Source organism: Cervus elaphus, chromosome X (assembly GCF_910594005.1).
Source record: "Cervus elaphus chromosome X, mCerEla1.1, whole genome shotgun sequence".
Classification (NCBI taxonomy): domain Eukaryota; kingdom Metazoa; phylum Chordata; class Mammalia; order Artiodactyla; family Cervidae; genus Cervus; species Cervus elaphus.
The window spans coordinates 58,230,406-58,248,139 of record NC_057848.1 but is presented as its reverse complement, the minus strand read 5'-3'; the positions used below and the strand labels follow the sequence as shown (position 1 = coordinate 58,248,139).

The 17,734-nt window shown below is 43.7% G+C and overlaps 1 pseudogene; it reads right to left on the bottom strand.

Moving 5' to 3' along the window:
* Positions 1 to 708: 708 nt before the first annotated feature.
* On the bottom strand, positions 709 to 17,422 carry LOC122690321 (annotated as a pseudogene).
* Between the last annotated feature and the right edge of the window lie 312 nt (positions 17,423 to 17,734).

Sequence of the window (17,734 nt, the reverse complement as noted above, 5' to 3'; positions counted from 1 at the left end):
ACCTGCAGGGCTCAGGAGCAACTCAGGGCAGAGCCCACCCTTGTGGTCAGAGAGACCCCTCTGCCCTACAGAATGGCCAGACTCCATCTCCAGCATCCAGAAACTCTCACTCCTGGCAGTTCAGGTGCCGTCTCGCTGGTGGACCGGCGACACCAGGACACATGAAAGATAATGCTTGGCCCAAGCCCTGAGAACACACTCCCCAGCTCGGAAGAGCTTTACTCATTAAAGTCGGTACCAAAAACGACAGAAGAATGTTTCCGATTATAAGCGTTTTTGTTTGGGCTCAGATGTACGTGGAAGGCACAGCCCCCTTGTTCCCGCTCTCAAAAGCAGCCCAGTTATTCAGGAGAGAGTCCCCGGCTGGCCTGCATAGGGTCCATCCCTTGCAGGACAACAGCTCCAGGTTTCCCGATGAGTCCAGCGGAAGTCCTTTCCAACTTAGGAGTCAAGATGCACTGGCAGGTTCCTTCAACTGGGTCGTGGCTGGGAGTCAGCTCAATTAGAAAGGTTTTTTTTTTTTTAACGAAGCAGTTGGAAAGAATCGCTCCAACACGGCTATTCTGAGCACGCCTCGGCAGACCCTCTCCGGTGCTCCCAGTTCTCAGCTGCAGTTTGGCACACGCAGTCTGCAGGCCGACGGCGCGAGTCCTTGTGGCGGCAGCGGCGGCTCGGTCCTCGGCGTCCGTCATTGCTCGGGTCTCGGGCTCAGAGGGGCGCGGCGGCACCCTTCCGGCGGGCGGCCCGCACCAAGCACTGCTGGAGAACGGGGTAGAGGCGCTGGCAGCCCTCGAACTCCAGGCGCACGGCCTCCGCCCAGCTCTCGGTCGGGCCGCCCTCCCCGCTGCCCAGCAGCCCGGCCACCTGCTTGAGCACCGCCATGAGCGCCACGGTGAGGCCGGCAGCGGCGCGCTCCGCCTCCAGCAGCGTGTGGTGCAGCAGTCAGGCGGGCGCGGGCGCCAGCGCGCGGCTCAGGCCGCAGCCCACCACCAGGTCGTACATCTCGACGCCCGTGGCAGCCAGAGCGAGCGCGGCGGCCAGCGCGAGCCGCCGTCCCCCAGCAGCAGCGCCGACACCTCGAGCTGCGCGCGCGGGTAGCGGCCCAGGCGCACGGCCGGCTCGAGCGCCTCCTGCAGCGCCAGAGCCAGCTCGCGCTCCTCGCCGCCGCCCGGCGGGGCACGGCGCCCTCGGTCCGAGAAGGGCGCGCGGCGGAAGTCGCAGAGCAGGCGGCCGCTCAGCGCCGCGGGGGCCTCGCCGCCCGCCCCGGCCGGGCCGCCGCCGCGCTTGCAGCCCTCCGCTGGGCGCGGGCCCAACTCGGCGCACAGCACCTTGGGGCCGCCTGCCTCCAAGTAGGCCGAACCCTTGGCCTGGCTCAGCAGTCCGGCGCGCGCGTACACCGGCCGCAGCCGCGCCGGGTCGCGAGGGGCCGGCGCCTCGCTCTCGCCGGCCGCGTACAGCTGCGGCGGCTGCGACTCCTCCGGCCCGCGGATGCGGCGGTGGTCCCAGGGCCTGGCGGCGCAGCTGCCGGCCGGCTACGCGCGTCAGCCCCACCGTGCGCTGGCGCTTCAGCCCGCCAGCCTGGCCAGCCGCGCGAGGGTGCGCGGGACAGCGACTGGCCGCTCAGCTTTCTTTTTTTTTTTTGAAGGTTGTACAGACTAATAGTTTTATTACTATTTTTTAATTTTTCATTTATTTTTATTAGTTGGAGGCTCATTACTTTACTATATTGCAGTGGTTTTTGTCATACATTGACATGAATCAGCCATGGAGTTACATGTATTCCCCATCCCGATCCCCCCTCCCACCTCCCTCTCCACCAGATTCCTCTGGGTCTTCCCAGTGCACCAGGCCCAAGCACTTGTCTCATGCATCCAGCCTGGGCTGGTGATCTGTTTCACCCTAGATAATATAAATGTTTCGATACTGTTCTCTCGAAACATCCCACCCTCGCCTTCTCCCACAGAGTCCAATATAGTCCAACTCTCACATCCGTGCATGACCACTGGAAAAACCATAGCCTTGACTAGACGGACCTTTGTTGACAAAGTAATGTCTCTGCTTTTTAATATGCTGTCTAATTTGGTCATAACTTTCCTTCCAAGGAGTAAGCGTCTTTTAATTTCATGACTGCAATCACCATCTGCAGTGATTTTGGAGCCCAGAAAAATAATGTCAGCCACTGATTCGATCGACCCCATCTATTTCCTATGAAGTGATGGGACCGGATGCCATGATCTTAGTGTTCTGAATGGTGAGCTTTAAGCCAACTTTTTCACTCTCCTCTTTGACTTTCATCAAGAGGCTCTTTAGTTCTTCTTCACTTTCTGCCACAAGGGTGGTGTCATCTGCATATCTGAGGTGATTGATATTTCTCCCAGCAATCTTGTTTCCAGCTTGTGCTTCCTCCAGCCCAGCGTTGCTCATGATGTACACTGCATGTAACATGACGTACTCCTTTAACTATTTGGAACCAGTCTGTTGTTCCATGTCCAGGTCTAACTGTTGCTTCCTGACCTGCATACAGGTTTCTCGAGAGGCAGGTCAGGTGGTCTGGTATTCCCATCTCCTTCAGAATTTTGTACAGGTTATTGTGATCCACACAGTCAACGGCATGGCATAGTCAATAAAGCAGAAATAGAAGTTCTTCTGAAACTCTCTTGCTTTTTTGATGATCCAGGAGATGGTGGCAGTTTGATTTCTGGTTCCTCTGTCTGTTCTAAAACCAGCTTGAACATCTGGAAGTTCACGGTTCATGTAGTGCTGAAGCCTGGCTTAGATAATTTTGAGCATTACTTTACTAGCGTGTGAGATGAGGGCAACCGTGCGGTCGTTTGAGCATTCTTTGGCATTGCCTTTCTTTGGGATTGAAATGAAAACTGAACTTTTCTAGTCCTGTGGCCACTGCCGAGTTTTCCAAATTTACTGGCATATTGCATGCAGCACTTACACAGCATCATCTATTAGGATTTGATATAGTTCAACTGAAATTCCATCACCTCCACTAGCTTTGTTTGTAGTGATGCTTCCTAAGGCCCACTTGACTTCACATTCCAGGATGTCTGGCTCTAGGTGAGTGTGAGTGATCACACCATCATGATTATCTGGGTCGTGAAGATCTTTTTTGTACAGTTCTTCTGTGTATTCTTGCCACCTCTTCTTTCTTTCTTTATTTTTTATTATTTTTATTTATTTACATTAGTTGAAGGCTATTTCCTTTACAATATTGTAGTGGTTTTTGCCATACATTGATATGAATCAGCCATGGATTTACATGTGTGCCCCATCCTGAATCCCCCTCCCACCTCCCTCCCTATCCCATCCCTCTGGGTCATCCCAGTGCACCAGCCCGGAGCAGTTGTCTCATGCATCAAACCTGGACTGGTGATCTGTTTCAGAATTGATAATATACATGTTTCAATGCTGTTCTCTCAGATCATCCACCCTTCGCCTTCTCCCACAGAGTCCAAAAGTCTGTTCTATATATCTGTGTCTCTTTTTCTGTCTTGCATATATGGGTATCGTTACCATCTTTCTAAATTCAGATTGGGAGAAAATAATAGCAAACGAAGCAACAGACAAAGGATTAATCTAAATTCCATATATATGTGTTAGTATACTGGATTGGTGTTTTTCTTTCTGGCTGGCTTCACTCTGTATAATGGGCTCCAGATTCATCCACCTCATTAGAACTGATTCAAATATATTCTTTTTAATGGCTGAGTCATATTCCATTGTGTACATGTACTACAGCTTTCTTATCCATTCGTCTGCTGATGGGCATCTAGGTTGCTTCCATGTCCTGGCTATTATAAACAGTGCTGCGGTGAACATTGGGGTCCATGTGTCACTTTCAGTTCTGGTTTCCTTGGTGTGTATGCCCAGGAGTGGGATTGCAGGGTCATATGGCAGTTCTATTTCCAGGTTTTTAAGGAATCTCCACACTGTTCTCCATAGTGGCTCTACTAGTTTGCATTGCCACCAACAGTGTAAGAGGGTTCCCTTTTCTCCACACCGTCTCCAGCATTTATTGCTTGTAGACTTTTGGATAGCAGCCATTCTGACTGGCGTGTAATGGTACCTCATTGAGGTTTTGATTTGCATTTCTCTTATAATGGGTGAAGTTGAACATCTTTTCATGTGTGTGTTAGCCATCTGTATGTCTTCTTTGGAGAAATGTCTGTTTAGATCTTCGGCCCATTTTTTGATTGGGTCGTTTGTTTTTCTGGAATTGAGCTGCAGGAGTTGCTTGTATATTTTTGAGATTAATCCTTTGTCTGTTGCTTCATTTGCTATTATTTTCTCCCATTCTGAAGGCTGTCTTTTCACCTTGCTTATAGTTTCCTTTGTTGTGCAAAAGCTTTTAAGTTTCATCAGGTCCCATTTGTTTATTTTTGCTTTTATTTCCAATATTCTGGGAGGTGGGTCATAGAGGATCCTGCTGTGATTTATTTATTAAGAAAGCCAAGGTTGCAGGGATGCTATGAGGCTGGGAGTGAGTGGAGGATGTTCCAGAGAGAAATGAGGGCAAATCAGAAGCACTAGCAAATAAGGAAATTATTCGTGCATGGGAGCCAAGCTAAGACCAGGGAAGGAAATTTCTGGCATCTATTTTTTTAAAAGCACAAATACTTTTACCTGGAATAATAACTACTATTTAGGTAAAAATGAATACCACTTTCCTATTAGTTACTATCTCTTAGATACTGTGCTAGGCTGCTAAATGTTTATTGTTGTTCAGTCACTAAGTCATGTCCGACTCTGGGACCCCATGGACTGCAGCACGCCAGGCTTCCTTGTCCTTCACTATCTCCCGGAGTTTGCTCAAACTAATGTCCATTGAGTCGGTGATGCTATCTAACCATCTCATCCACTGCTGCCCCCTTCTCTTTTTGCCTTCAATCTTTCCCAGCATTAGGGTCTTTTCCAATAAGGAAATGAGAACCCACTCTAGTATTCTTGCCTGGAGAATCCCAGGGACAGAAGAGTCTGGTGGGCTGCCGTCTATGGGGTCGCACAGAGTTGGACATGACTGAAGCGACTTAGCAGCAACAGCAATGAGTTGGCTCTTCCTATCAGGTGGCCACTGTGTTGGAGCTTCAGCATCAGTCCTTCCAATGAATAGTCAGGGTTGATTTCCTTTAAGATTGACTGGTTTGATCTCCTTGCAGGAGACTTCCAAGGGACTCACTCCCAAGAGTCTTCCAAGGGACTCTCAAGAGTCTTCTCTAGCACTACAGTTAGAAAGCATCAATTTTTTGGCGCTCAGCCTTCTTTATGGTACAACTCTCACATATGTACATGACTACTGGAAAAACCATGTGAGTCCTAAGTCGCTTCAGTTGTGTTCAACTCTTTGCAACCCTATGGACTGCAGCCTGCCAGGCTCCTCTGTCCATGGGATTCTCCAGGCAGGAATACTGGAGTGGGTTGCTATGTCCTTCTCCAGGGGATCTTCCTGGAAGAACCACAGCTTTGACCATATGGACGTTTGTCAGCAAAGTGATGTCTCTCCTTTTTTAATACACTGTCTAGGTTTGTCATAGCTTTCCATACAGTGAGCAAGCGTCTTTTAATTTCATGGCTGCAGTCACCATCCCCAGTGATTTTGGAACCCCAGAAAATAAAATCTGCCACTGTTTCACTTTTCCCCCCATATATTGGCCATGAAGTGATGGGACCAGATGCCATGATCTTAGTTGTTTTTAATGTTGTATTCTAAGTCAGCTCATTCACTCTCCTCATTCACCTTAATTAAGAAGCTCTTTTGTTCCTCTTCATTTTCTGCCATTAGGGTGGTATCATCTGCATATCTGAGGTTGTTGATATTTCTCCTGGCAATCATGATTCCAGCTCGTGATTCACACAGTCTGGCATTTCACATGATGCTTCCCTGGTAGCTCAGATGGTAAAGAATGCCTGCAATGTGAGGGACCTGGCTTCGACCCCTGGGTCAGGAAGATCCCCTGGAGAAGGGAATGGCAACTCACTCCAATATTCTTGCCTGGAGAATTCCATAGACAGAAAAGCCTTGAGGGCTACAGTCCGTGGGGCTGCTAAGAGTCAGACACGACTGAGCGAGTTTCATGCACACATATTCTGCATAGACGTTAAATAAGCAGGGTGACAATATACAGCCTTGACGTACTACTTTTCTTATTCGGAACCAGTCCATTGTTCCATGTCCGGTTCTAACTATTACTTCTTGACCTGCATACAGATTTCTCAAGAGGTAGGTCAGGTGGTCTGGTATTCCAGTCTCTTTAAGAATTTTCCACAGTTTGTGGTGATCCACACAGTCAAAGGCTTTAGCGTAGTCAATAAAGCACAGTAGATGTTTTTCTGGAACTCTCTTGCTTTTTCTATGATTGAACAGATGTTGGCAATTTGATCTCTGGTTCCTCTGTTTTTCGAAAATCTGAAAGTTCTCAATTCACATACTGTTGAAGCCTGGCTTGGAGAATTTTGAGCATTACTTTGCTAGCATGTGAAATGAATGCAACTGTGCAGTAGTTTGAATATCCTTTGGCATTGCCTTTCTTTGAGATTGGAATGAAAACTGATCTTTTCCAGTCCTGTGGCCACTGCTGAGTTTTCCAAATTGGCTGGCATATTGAGTGCAGCACTTTCACAGCATCATCTTTTAGGATTTCACTGGAATTTTATCACCTCCACTAGCTTTGTTCGTAGTGATGCTTTCTAAGGCCCACTTGACTTCACACTCCAGGATGTCTGGCTCTTGGTGAGTGATCACACCATCGTGATTATCTGGGTCATGAAGATCTTTTTTGTATAGTTCTTCTGTGTATTCTTGCCACCTCTTCTTCACATCTTCTGCTTCTGTTAGGTCCATACCGTTTCTGTCTTTTATTTTGCCCATCTTTGCTTGAAATGTTCCCTTGGTGTCTCCAATTTTCTTGAAGAGATTTCTAGTCTTTCCCATTCTATTGTTTTCCTCTTTTCTTTGCTTTGTTCACTTAAGGTTTTCTTATCTCTCTTTGCTCTTCTCTGGAACTCTGCATTCAGTTGGGTATATCTTTCTCTTTCTCCTTTGCCTTTGCTTCTCTTCTTTTCTCAGCTATTTGTAAGGCCTCCTCAGACAACCATTTTACTTTGTTGTGTTTTTTTTTCCTTTGGGATAGTTTTGGTCATTGCCTCCTGTACAATGTTGTGAACTTCCATTCACAGTTCTTCAGGTACTCTATCAGCTCAAATCCCTTGAATCTGTTTGCCACTTCCACTGTATAATCGTAAAGGATTTGATTTAGGTCATACCTGAATGGTCTAGTGGTTTTTCCTCTTTCTTCAATTTAAGTCTGAATTTGGCAATAAGGAGTTCATGATCTGAGCCACAGTCAGCTCCTGGTCTTATTTTTGCTGACTGTATAGAGTTCCTCCATCTTCGGCTGGGAAGAATATAATCACTCTGATTTTGGTATTAACCATCTAGTGATGTCCATGTGTAGAGTCAGCTCTTGTGTTGTTGGAAGAGGGTGTTTGCTATGACCAATGCGTTCTCTTGGCAAAACTCTGTTAGCATTTGCCCTGCTTCATTTTGTACTCCAAGGCCAAATTTGCTGGTTACTCCAGATATCTCTTGACTTCCTACTTTCGCATTCCAATCCCCTATCATAAAAAGGACATCTTTTTTTGGTGTTAGTTCTAGAAGGTCTTATAGGTCCTTATAGAACCATTCATATTCAGCTTCTTTGGCATTAGTGGTTGGGCTGTAGACTTGGATTACTCTGATGCTGAATGATTTGCCTTGGAAATGAACCAAGATCATTCTGTTGTTTCTGAAGTTGTACCCAAGCACTGCATTTCAGACTTTTGTTGACTATGTGGGCTACTCCATTTCTTCTAAGGGATTATTGCCCACAGTAGTAGATATAATGGTCATCTGAGTTAAATTTGCTTATTCCCATCCATTTTAGTTCACTGATTCCTAAGATGTCAGTGTTCACTCATGCCATGTCCTGCTTGACCACATCCAATTTACCCTGATTCATGGACCTAACATTCCAGGTTCCTATGCAGTATTGTTCTTGTGTGTGTGTGTGTGTGTGTGTGTGTGTGTGTGTGTGTGTGTGTGTGTGTGTGTGTGTGTGCATGTGTTCTTTTTCTTTTTATTTTTTTCCATTTATTTTTATTCATTGGAGGCTAATTACTTTACATGAATCAGCCATGGATTTACATGTGTTCCCCATCCCGATCCCCCCTCTCGCCTCCCTCTCCATCCCATCCCTCTGGGTCTTCCCAGTGCACCAGCCCTGAGCACCCGTCTCATGCATCCAACCTGGGCTGGTGATCTGTTTCACCCTTGATAGTATTGTTTTTTATAGCATCAAAACTTTACTTTCTTCCATCACCAGTCACATCCACAACTGGGTGTTGTTTTTGCTTTGACTCAGCCTCTTTATTCTTTCTGGAGTACTTCTCCACTCTTCCCCAGTAGCATATTGGACACCTACCAAGCGGGGGTCTCATCTTCTGTTGTCATATCTTTTTGCCTTTTCATACTGTCCATGGGGTTCTCGAGGTAAGAATACTGAAGGAGTTAGCCTTCTCCTCTCCATGGACTGTGTTTGGTCAGAACTCTCCACCATGACCCATCTGTCTTTGGTGGCCCTACTGGCAGGCTCAGAGCTTCACTGAGTTACACAAGGCTGTGATCCATGTGATCATTTTGGTTTTCTGTGACTGTGGTTTTCATTCATTGTAATTTTTGCTTCTTCTGTCTGTGCCCTGATGGATGAGGATAAGAGGCTTGTGAAAGCTTCCTGATGGGAGAGACGGAGTGTGAGGAAAACTGGGTCTTGTTCTGGTTACACACATGTATATACATACATGTGGGCTTTCTTGGTGGCTCAGTGGTAAAGAGTCACCTACAATGTAGGATACACAGGAGATGTGGGTTTGATTCCTGGGTTGGGAAGATCCCCTCAAGAAGAGAATGGCTACCCATCCAATATTATTCCTTGGAAAATTCCAGGGACAGAGGAGCCTGGAGAGCTAGTTCATTGGGTCACAAAGAATCGGACACTACTGATTTTATCTTATATGGGTTTCCTTGGTGGCTCAGACCATAAAGAATCTGTCTTCAATGCAGGAGACCTGGGTTCGACCTCTTGGTCAGAAAGATCCCATGGAGAATATTCATACACACATATATGTACAAATATATTTTTATGTAGTATTTAAACTCTGAAATCAATACATGGATAAGGATAGGTAGAGAAGAGTCTCAAGGCCTGAGCCCTGGGCACTTAATTATTTAGAAGGGAGAAAGAACCAGAAAGAAGCCCTGTAAAGGAACAGCTAGTTGCTGAAGTATAAATAAATATATGGATGTTTAACACATAAGTATAAATAAATAAATATATGTATAATATACATTTCCCTATATTTAATATCAATATATAACCTAGTATCATGCATAACATATTTAATTTATAACTCTAAAAAGATACACAAGGTAGGTATTATTATCCATTTTTAATAGTTGAAGAAAGTAAAATCCAGAGAGATTAAGTAATTTTCCCAAGCTTACAGCATATAGTTAGGCTGATGGACAAACTCAGAACTTTCTGACTCAAAACCAACACTTTCTACAACATCATATACTATATGTCTTACAGTATACTGCTATGAATTTATCCCTTTCATCTAGATTATCTAATTTGGGGGCATACAATTTTTCATAGTATTCCCTTATAATTCCATTTATTTCTGTAGTGTCAGTGGCAAAGTCCTCTAGTTGATTTTTGTATATTTAGTATTCTTTTTTTTTCTTGGTCAGTTTAGCTAAAAATTTGTCAGTTTTGCTCATCTTTCAAATAACCAACTTTCTACCTTGTTGATAGTCACTATTATTTTGCAATTTCCATTCATTGGTTTTTCCTTTAATCTTGATTATATTTTTCCTTTGTTTGCATTCATTTTAGTTGGTTCTTCATACTTTACTTCCTTATGGTGAAAGTTTAGGCTATTGATTTATTTCTTTTCTAATATAGGTGTTTACGTGTGCAAAGTTATCTCTAAAAGTACTGCTTTTCTTGCATCACACAAGTTTTGTTATGTTGTATTTTAGTTTCCATTGGCCCATTGGTTATTAAGGTGGGTGATCATTTTCACATATTTGTGAATTTATCAAATTTATTTATTTTTTGAACTTCTAACTACATCCTATTGTTGTTTTGTGAAGATACTTTGTCTAATTTCATTGCCTTTCAATTTAATAAGACTTGATTTATGGCCTGTATATGGTCTATCCTGTAGTTAGTTCCATGTGAATTTCAGAATAATGTGTTTTTTGCTGTTTTGGGGTGGAGTGTTCTATAGTTTGTTGTCTAATTGGTTTATCATATCAATCAAGTCTTCTCTTTCCCTGTTGATTTTTGTTCTTCTATTTATTCAGTCCATTATCGAAAGCATTAATGCCTTCAACTATTAATTTTAAATTGTTCATTTCTCCTTTCAGCTTTGTTACTCTTTGCTTCATGTACTTTGGGATTCTGTTGTTAGTTACATTCACATTTATAAATGCCAATAACTTCTGGGGTGATTTCACCTTTTCTCATTAGAAAAAGATCTGTCTCTAGTAATCATTTTTGTCTTTAAGTCTATTTTGTCTGGTATTAAAATAGCTGTTCCAGCTCTCTTTGATTATTATTTACATGGTATATATTTTTCATTTTTTTTACTTCTCAACTTATTTCTGTCTGAATGCAAAGTGTGTATACTTTAGATAATATATAGTCAGATCACTTTTAAAATCCACTCTACTGACCTTTGCCTTTTCATTGCAGTGTTTCATTTAGAGCGCAATTCATGTGCGATTAATTTAATTATTCATAATTTAAGGTATATGTTTGTCATTTTAATATTTACTTTCTATGTCTTATAGACTTTTTGTACTTCTATTCCTCCATTACTGCCACTTTTTTTAATTAATGATGAGGAGTGACTGCTTAATAGGTATAGGGTATCTTTTGGGGATGAATGTTTTTAAAGTTTGGAACTCAAAAAAAAAAAAAAAATAAAATAAAAAAATAAAGTTTGGAACTCAACAGTGGGGATTGTTGCACAACATTATGAATGTACTTAACGCTACTGAATTGTATACTTTAAATAGCTAAAGCAGTAAATGCATGTTATTTTTAGTTTACTACAACAAAAATACTTGGATGCAATCTCAAAAATGACAGAATGATCTCTGTTCGTTTCCAAGGCAAACCATTCAATATCACAGTCATCCAAGTCTAGGCCCTGACCAGTAATGCTGAAGAAGCTGAAGTTGAACGGTTCTATGAAGACCTATAAGACCTTCTAGAACTAACATGCAAAGAAAGAGGTCCTTTTCATTATAGGATATTGGAATGCAAAAGTAAAACATCAAGAAACACCTGGAGTAATAGGCAAATTTTGCCTTGGGGTACAGAATGAAGCAGGACAAATGCTAATAGAGTTTTGCAAACAGAGTTTGGTCAGAGCAAACACCCTCTTCCAACAACACAAGAGAAGACTCTAGACATGGACATCACCAGATAGCCAATACCAAAATCAGATTGATAATATTTTTTGCAGCCAAAGATGGAGAAGCTCTATAAAGTCAGCAAAAACAAGAGTGGGAGCTGACTGTGGCTTAAATCATAAACTCCTTATTGCCAAAATCAGACTTAAATTGAAGAAAGTAGGGAAAGCCACTAGACCATTAAGGTATGACTTAAATCAAATCTCTTACAATTATACAGCAGAAGTGAGAAATAGATTCAAGGGATTAGATCTGATAGACAGAGTATCTGATGAACTATGGACAGAGGTTCTGACATTGTACAGGAGACAGGAATCAAGACCATCCCCAAGAAAAAGAAATGCAACACAGCAAAATGCCTGTCTCAGGAGGCCTTACAAATAGCTGAGAAAAGAAGTGAAAAGCAAAGGAGAAAAGGAAAGATATACCCATTTGAATGCAGAATTACAAAGAATAGTAAGGAGAGATAAGAAAGCCTTCCTCAGTGATCAATGCAAAGTAATAGAGGAAAACAATGGAATGGGAAAGACTAGAGATCTCTTCAAGAAAATTAGAGATACCAAGGGAACATTTCATGCAAAGATGGGCTCAATAAAGGACAGAAATGGTAGGGACCTAACAGAAGCAGAAGATATTAAGAAGAGGTGGCAAGAATACACAGAAAAACTGTACAAAAAAGATCTTCATGATGGAGATAATCATGATGGTGTGATTGCTTACCTAGAGCCAGACATCATGGAATGTGAAGTCAAGTGGGCCTTAGGAAGCATCACTATGAACAAAGTTAGTGGAGGTGATGGAATTCCAGTTGAGCTATTTCAAATCCTGAAAGATGATGCTGTGAAAGTGCTGCACTCAATATGCCAGCCAATTTGAAAAACTCAGCAGTGGTCACAGGACTGGAAAAGGTCAGTTTTCATTCCAATCCAAAAGAAAGGCAATGCCAAAGAATGCTCAAACGACCACACAATTGCACTCATCTCACATGCTAGTAAAGAAATGCTCAGAATTCTCCAAGCCAGGCTTCAGCAATATGTGAACTGTGAACTTCCAGATGTTCAAGCTCGTTTTAGAAAAGGCAGAGGAACCAGAGATCAAATTGCCAACATCTGTTGGATCATCAAAAAAGCAACAGAGTTCCAGAAAAACATCTATTTCTGCTTTATTGACTATGCCAGAGCCTTTGATTGTGTGGATTGCCACACACTGTGGAAAATTCTTCAAGAGATGGGAATACCAGACCACCTGACCTGCCTCTTGAGAAATCTGTATGCAGGTCAGGAAGCAACAGGTAGAACTGGACATGGAACAGCAGACTGGTTCCAAATAGGAAAAGGAGTACGCCAAGGCTATAGATTGTCACCCTGCTTATTTAACTTATATGCAGAGTACATCATGAGAAATGCTGGACTGGATGAAGCACAAGCTGGAATCAAGATTTCCAGGAGAAATGTCAATAACCTCAGATATGCAGATGACACCACCCTTATGGCAGAAAGTGAAGAAGAACTAAAGAGCCTGTTGATGAAATTGAAAGAGGAGAGTGAAAAAGTTGACTGAAAACTCAACATTCAGAAAACTTAAGATCATGACATCTGGTCCCATCACTTCATGGCAAATAGATGGGGAAATGTGGAAACAGTGACAGACTTTATTTTGGGGGGGCTCCAAAATCACTGCAGATGGTGACTGCAGCCATGAAATTAAAAGATGCTTACTCTTTGGAAGAAAAGTTATGACCAACCTAGACAGCATATTAAAAAGCAGAGACATGGAGAAGGAAATGGCAACCCACTCCAGTATTCTTGCCTGCAAAAGTCCATGGACAGAGGAGCCTGGCGGGCTGAAGTCCATGGGATTACATGACTGAGCGTGTGTGCACGAGGGTGGAGGGAGATGGGTTGGTAGCAATAAAGTGGTAGAACTAAAATAAATAAATAAATAAGTAAATAAAAAGCAGAGACATTACTTTGTCAACAAGTTGCATCTAGTCAAGACAATGGGTTTTTCAGTAGTCACGTATGGATGTGAGAGTTGGACTATAAAGAAAGCTGAGCATCAAAGAATTGATGCTTTTGAAGTGTGGTCTTGGAGAAGACTGTTGAGAGTCTCTTGGACTGCAAGGAGATCCAACCAGTCCATCCTAAAGGAAATCAGTCCTGAAAATTCATTGGAAGGACTGATGCTAAAGCTGAAACTCCAATACTTTGGCCACCTGATGCGAAGAGCTGACTCATTTGAAAAGACCCTGATGCTGGGACAGATTGAAGGCAGGAGGAGAAGGGGATGAGGGAGGATGAGATGGTTGGATGGCATCACCCACTCAATGGACATGATTTTGAGTAAACTCCAGGAGTTGGTGATGGACAGGGAGGCCTGGCATGCTGCAGTTCATGGGGTCGCAAAGAGTCGGACATGACTGAGCGACTGAACTAAACTGAACAATAAAAATAAGAAAGAATAAGGATAAATTAAGATATTACCAGATAAACATAAAGAAAAAATTTATTGCTAGCACAGCTGCCCTTACAAGAAATTTTTTGGCAGTTCTTCATGCTAAAATTAAAAGATAATAGAGAGTAACTTGAATCCACATGAAGAAATAAAAGTAAAGGTAACTATATAGGTGTTAAAGTATAAAGGGATTTTTTGGGTAACTATATTTTTCTTCTATCTGATTTAGAAGATATCAGTATAAACAAATAATTATGAATATGTGTTAGAGGAATCTCAAAATCAGTAAGCTAAGTGAAAGATGTCAGACACAAAGCTCACATACTGTGTGATTCCATTCATATGAATCTTCTAGAAAAGGCAAATCTATACAGACAGAAAGCAGACTGGTGGTTGTCAGAGGCTGAGGGGATGGGGAATGGGAATCAACTGCTTAAAAGGTTCTGGATTTCTTTTAAGGTGATGAAGATATTCTGGAATGACATAAAAGTGGTTGTTGCACATTATAAATGAACTAAATGCCACTGAATTGCTCACTTTGAAATGTTAAATTTCATTATCTGTTATGTGAATATCACCTTAATAACAGCAACAACAAAAAATCAGTAAGAATTTTTTTCTAACTTTTTGTTTTATATTGGAGTGTAGACGATTAACAACGTCGTGACAGTTCAGGTGGACAGCAAAGGGACTCAGCCATACATACACTTGTATCCATTCTCCCCCAAGCTCCTCTCTCATTCAGGGTGCCACATAACTTGAGCAGAGTTCCCTTTGCTATACAATAAGTAGGTCCTTGTTGGTTATCCATTTTATTTTTTATTATTTTTTTCCATTTATTTTTATTAGTTGGAGGCTAATTACTTTACAATATTGTAGTGGTTTTTTGTCATACATTGACATGAATCAGCCATGGATTTACATGTATTCCCCATCCCGATCCCCCCTCCCACCTCCCTCTCCACCCGATTTGAGCAAGCTTCAGGAGTTGGCAATGGACAGGGAAGCCTGGCATGCTGCAGTCCATGGAGTTGCAAAGAGTTGGACACAACTGAGCGACTGACCTGAACTGAACAACAAAAAAGGCAGCTCTGTACTGGTATGGATGCAGGGGATTTAAGAACCACACTTTGGTCATCCAATCTTAATCAAATAATTAGGACTTCCAAGGGATGAGGATTTTAATTCTTCTAACCTGTTCTCTCCACTTGAAGGCCTCTGGAGAGTCCAGTAGAAAAAATTGAAATAGCAGACCATACCATCCCCATCACATGCCCTAACTGCCCAAGGGCACTTGTCTGGTTCAGATCATTTAGTTCACTCCATCCACCCCTCCAGTTTCCTGTCATGATGGTACATTCCTGCCCAGTATGAACTATTATTACCATGTAGTGATTTTGACCAATCCGGTTGATGGTTGTATGTTACCTAGGTTACCAAGTTTGTTTTCAACTTGTAGTTTGACTTTAAACTGCTCTGACCAGTCAGGAGGTAGGTATGGGTTACTATGTTGTTTGTTTACTCTGAAATTTCTAGAATGTCTGCAACCAAGTCCAAACCTGAAAAAAAAATAACAGCCCTGGAGCCTTCTCACCTAGTCCAGCCCAGTGCTAATGGATCCCAGAGCCCCCAACCCTCGTGTCCACTCCAGCTCTGATATTTTCCCCCTAGTGCCCACCCGACAGCACCAGGAGAGAGCCCGTTACCTGCTGGAGTGGGGAAAGAGAATCAGGAAGGCCTCATGCAGGAGGCTGCACTGGAGCGGGGCCCTGGGGGCAGGGGCACTGAAGGGAAAAGGGGGAGGGGATATTCCAATGAGAAGAACCATACAAAAGGGACGATGACTCTAGTAATCAGTAAAACATGAACACTGCGGCTAGAGGGCCATGAGTTCAAACGATTCTGACCATTTCCTAGTTGTCCTCATGATCCCATCCCCCAGTTCTCTCACAGCCCATCCTCCCTGTGGTGTGAACGCACACCCAACTGCTCATGCTCAATGAGGTAGTTTCCATTCTGTGTATCTAAACGTCACTGGTTGGACCCCCCCACCCTATTTCATGCCCCTAGTGCATTTGTTTGTGCAGTTGTCAGGTGGGCAGCTCTTTAGGCTCACTTTCCCCCTCACAGGGATTCCTAGCTCAGTATCATCTCCATTTCTTTTTTCCAATTTTAGTATATGTGCTTCCTAAGCAAGCCCTCTCAAATATAGTTGCTGTGGGGAATTAAAGTCGCTGCTGAGAGATTTGATAGCTCACTTTAATTTTCCCCTATTGCACTTTAATTTTACCCCCAGAGCAGAAATGGTGGCAAAGAACTTTCTAGAAGGAGGCAAATGCAATGCAAAGCTGCCTAGGACCATTGAAATAGTTCGAACTCACGGCTTGAACCAATCACAGAGTCTGGTTTGTGTCTCTCTCTGCGTGGTTTGTCCCGTGCTTCCCACAATTCCTGCAACCCCAGTTCAAAGGCAAACACGTGAAGCAGGAATTCTTTCCACCAGTAAGAGTGATGCTTGGGATACAGGCACGAGTTCCACATACAGAGAAAGAGCGAGTGGATAGTGTACCTGTCAATCACTCTTGCCTCAGCCAGGCAGGATCTTTATAGGTGAGACCGTCAGCTGGCTATAAAAGGAGTGCACTTGCTTCTTACCGCCATTTTTTTCCTGGGTCTCTTGGTGGGTGCGTAGGGAGTTGGTCGTTTCAGCGGTGAGGCGGTCCTCAGGGGTGAGGGAAAACAGCCGCTGCTCCTAGGTGAATAAGGTTAAGTTAATTTTTATTTGTCATTGCTAGTTGACTATTTACAATGTGCTTTTTATAGAGGAATATACTTTAATAATATTGTAATTGATAATATACTTTACTAGTCTGCAGGGCTTTGGAGTTTTGACTGTGTAGGTCCTTTAGCCGAACTTGGACACAATGTTGTGCTTTATGGTACAGCATGATAACTCTTTAATATTTTACTTGTTTTAAATATTGGTCTTGGTTCCCTTTCGTAAACGTTGTTAAGGTATGGTTAGCCGAGCAGGTAGAGGGGAGTCTTGGGGCTGCCAGGGAGCTGATTTTGGCTTTTTATTTTAAATCTCTACATGATTGGTGTCATTGTGTATTTAATTCTTGGTCTTGGTCCCTCCGTTTCTGTTCTTTTCAACCTGAAAAGGAGAAACTTAACAAACTGAGAGGAGTTGTGCATGGGATTGGGACAGTTAGTCGCTTTTGGTTACCTTTGAGAGTAATTTTTTGCTTATGTGTCACGTCGACGTGTGTGCCCGCGTGCCGGCGTGTCTGAGCGCGTGTGGCTATGCATGCGTACGTGCGTGCGTGGGCCCACACGCATGCCCACTTGAGTGCTTCCGTGTTTGCTCATGCGTGCGTGCCTGCTTGCGTGCCTCCATGTTTGTTCTTGCGGGCGTGCCCGCTTGCGTGCCTCCATGTTTGCTCATGCGCGCCTGCCCACGTGCATGCCCGCCTGCTTGCCTGCGTGTGTGCCCATGCGTGCGTGCGTGCCCACGTGTGTGCCTATGCCTGGGTGCCTGCTCACATGCGTGCCTGCCTGCGTGTCTGCCCAGACCCATGTGCCCATGCCTGCGTGCATGCCCACATGCATGCATATGCGTGCGTGTCTGTGCACGTGCTCGTATGTGTGCCAAGGTGTGCATGCACATGTCTGGGTGCCTGTGTGTGACTATGCCTGCGTGCCTGCCCACGTGTGTGCCCACCTGCTTGTCTGTGTGTGTGCCCATGC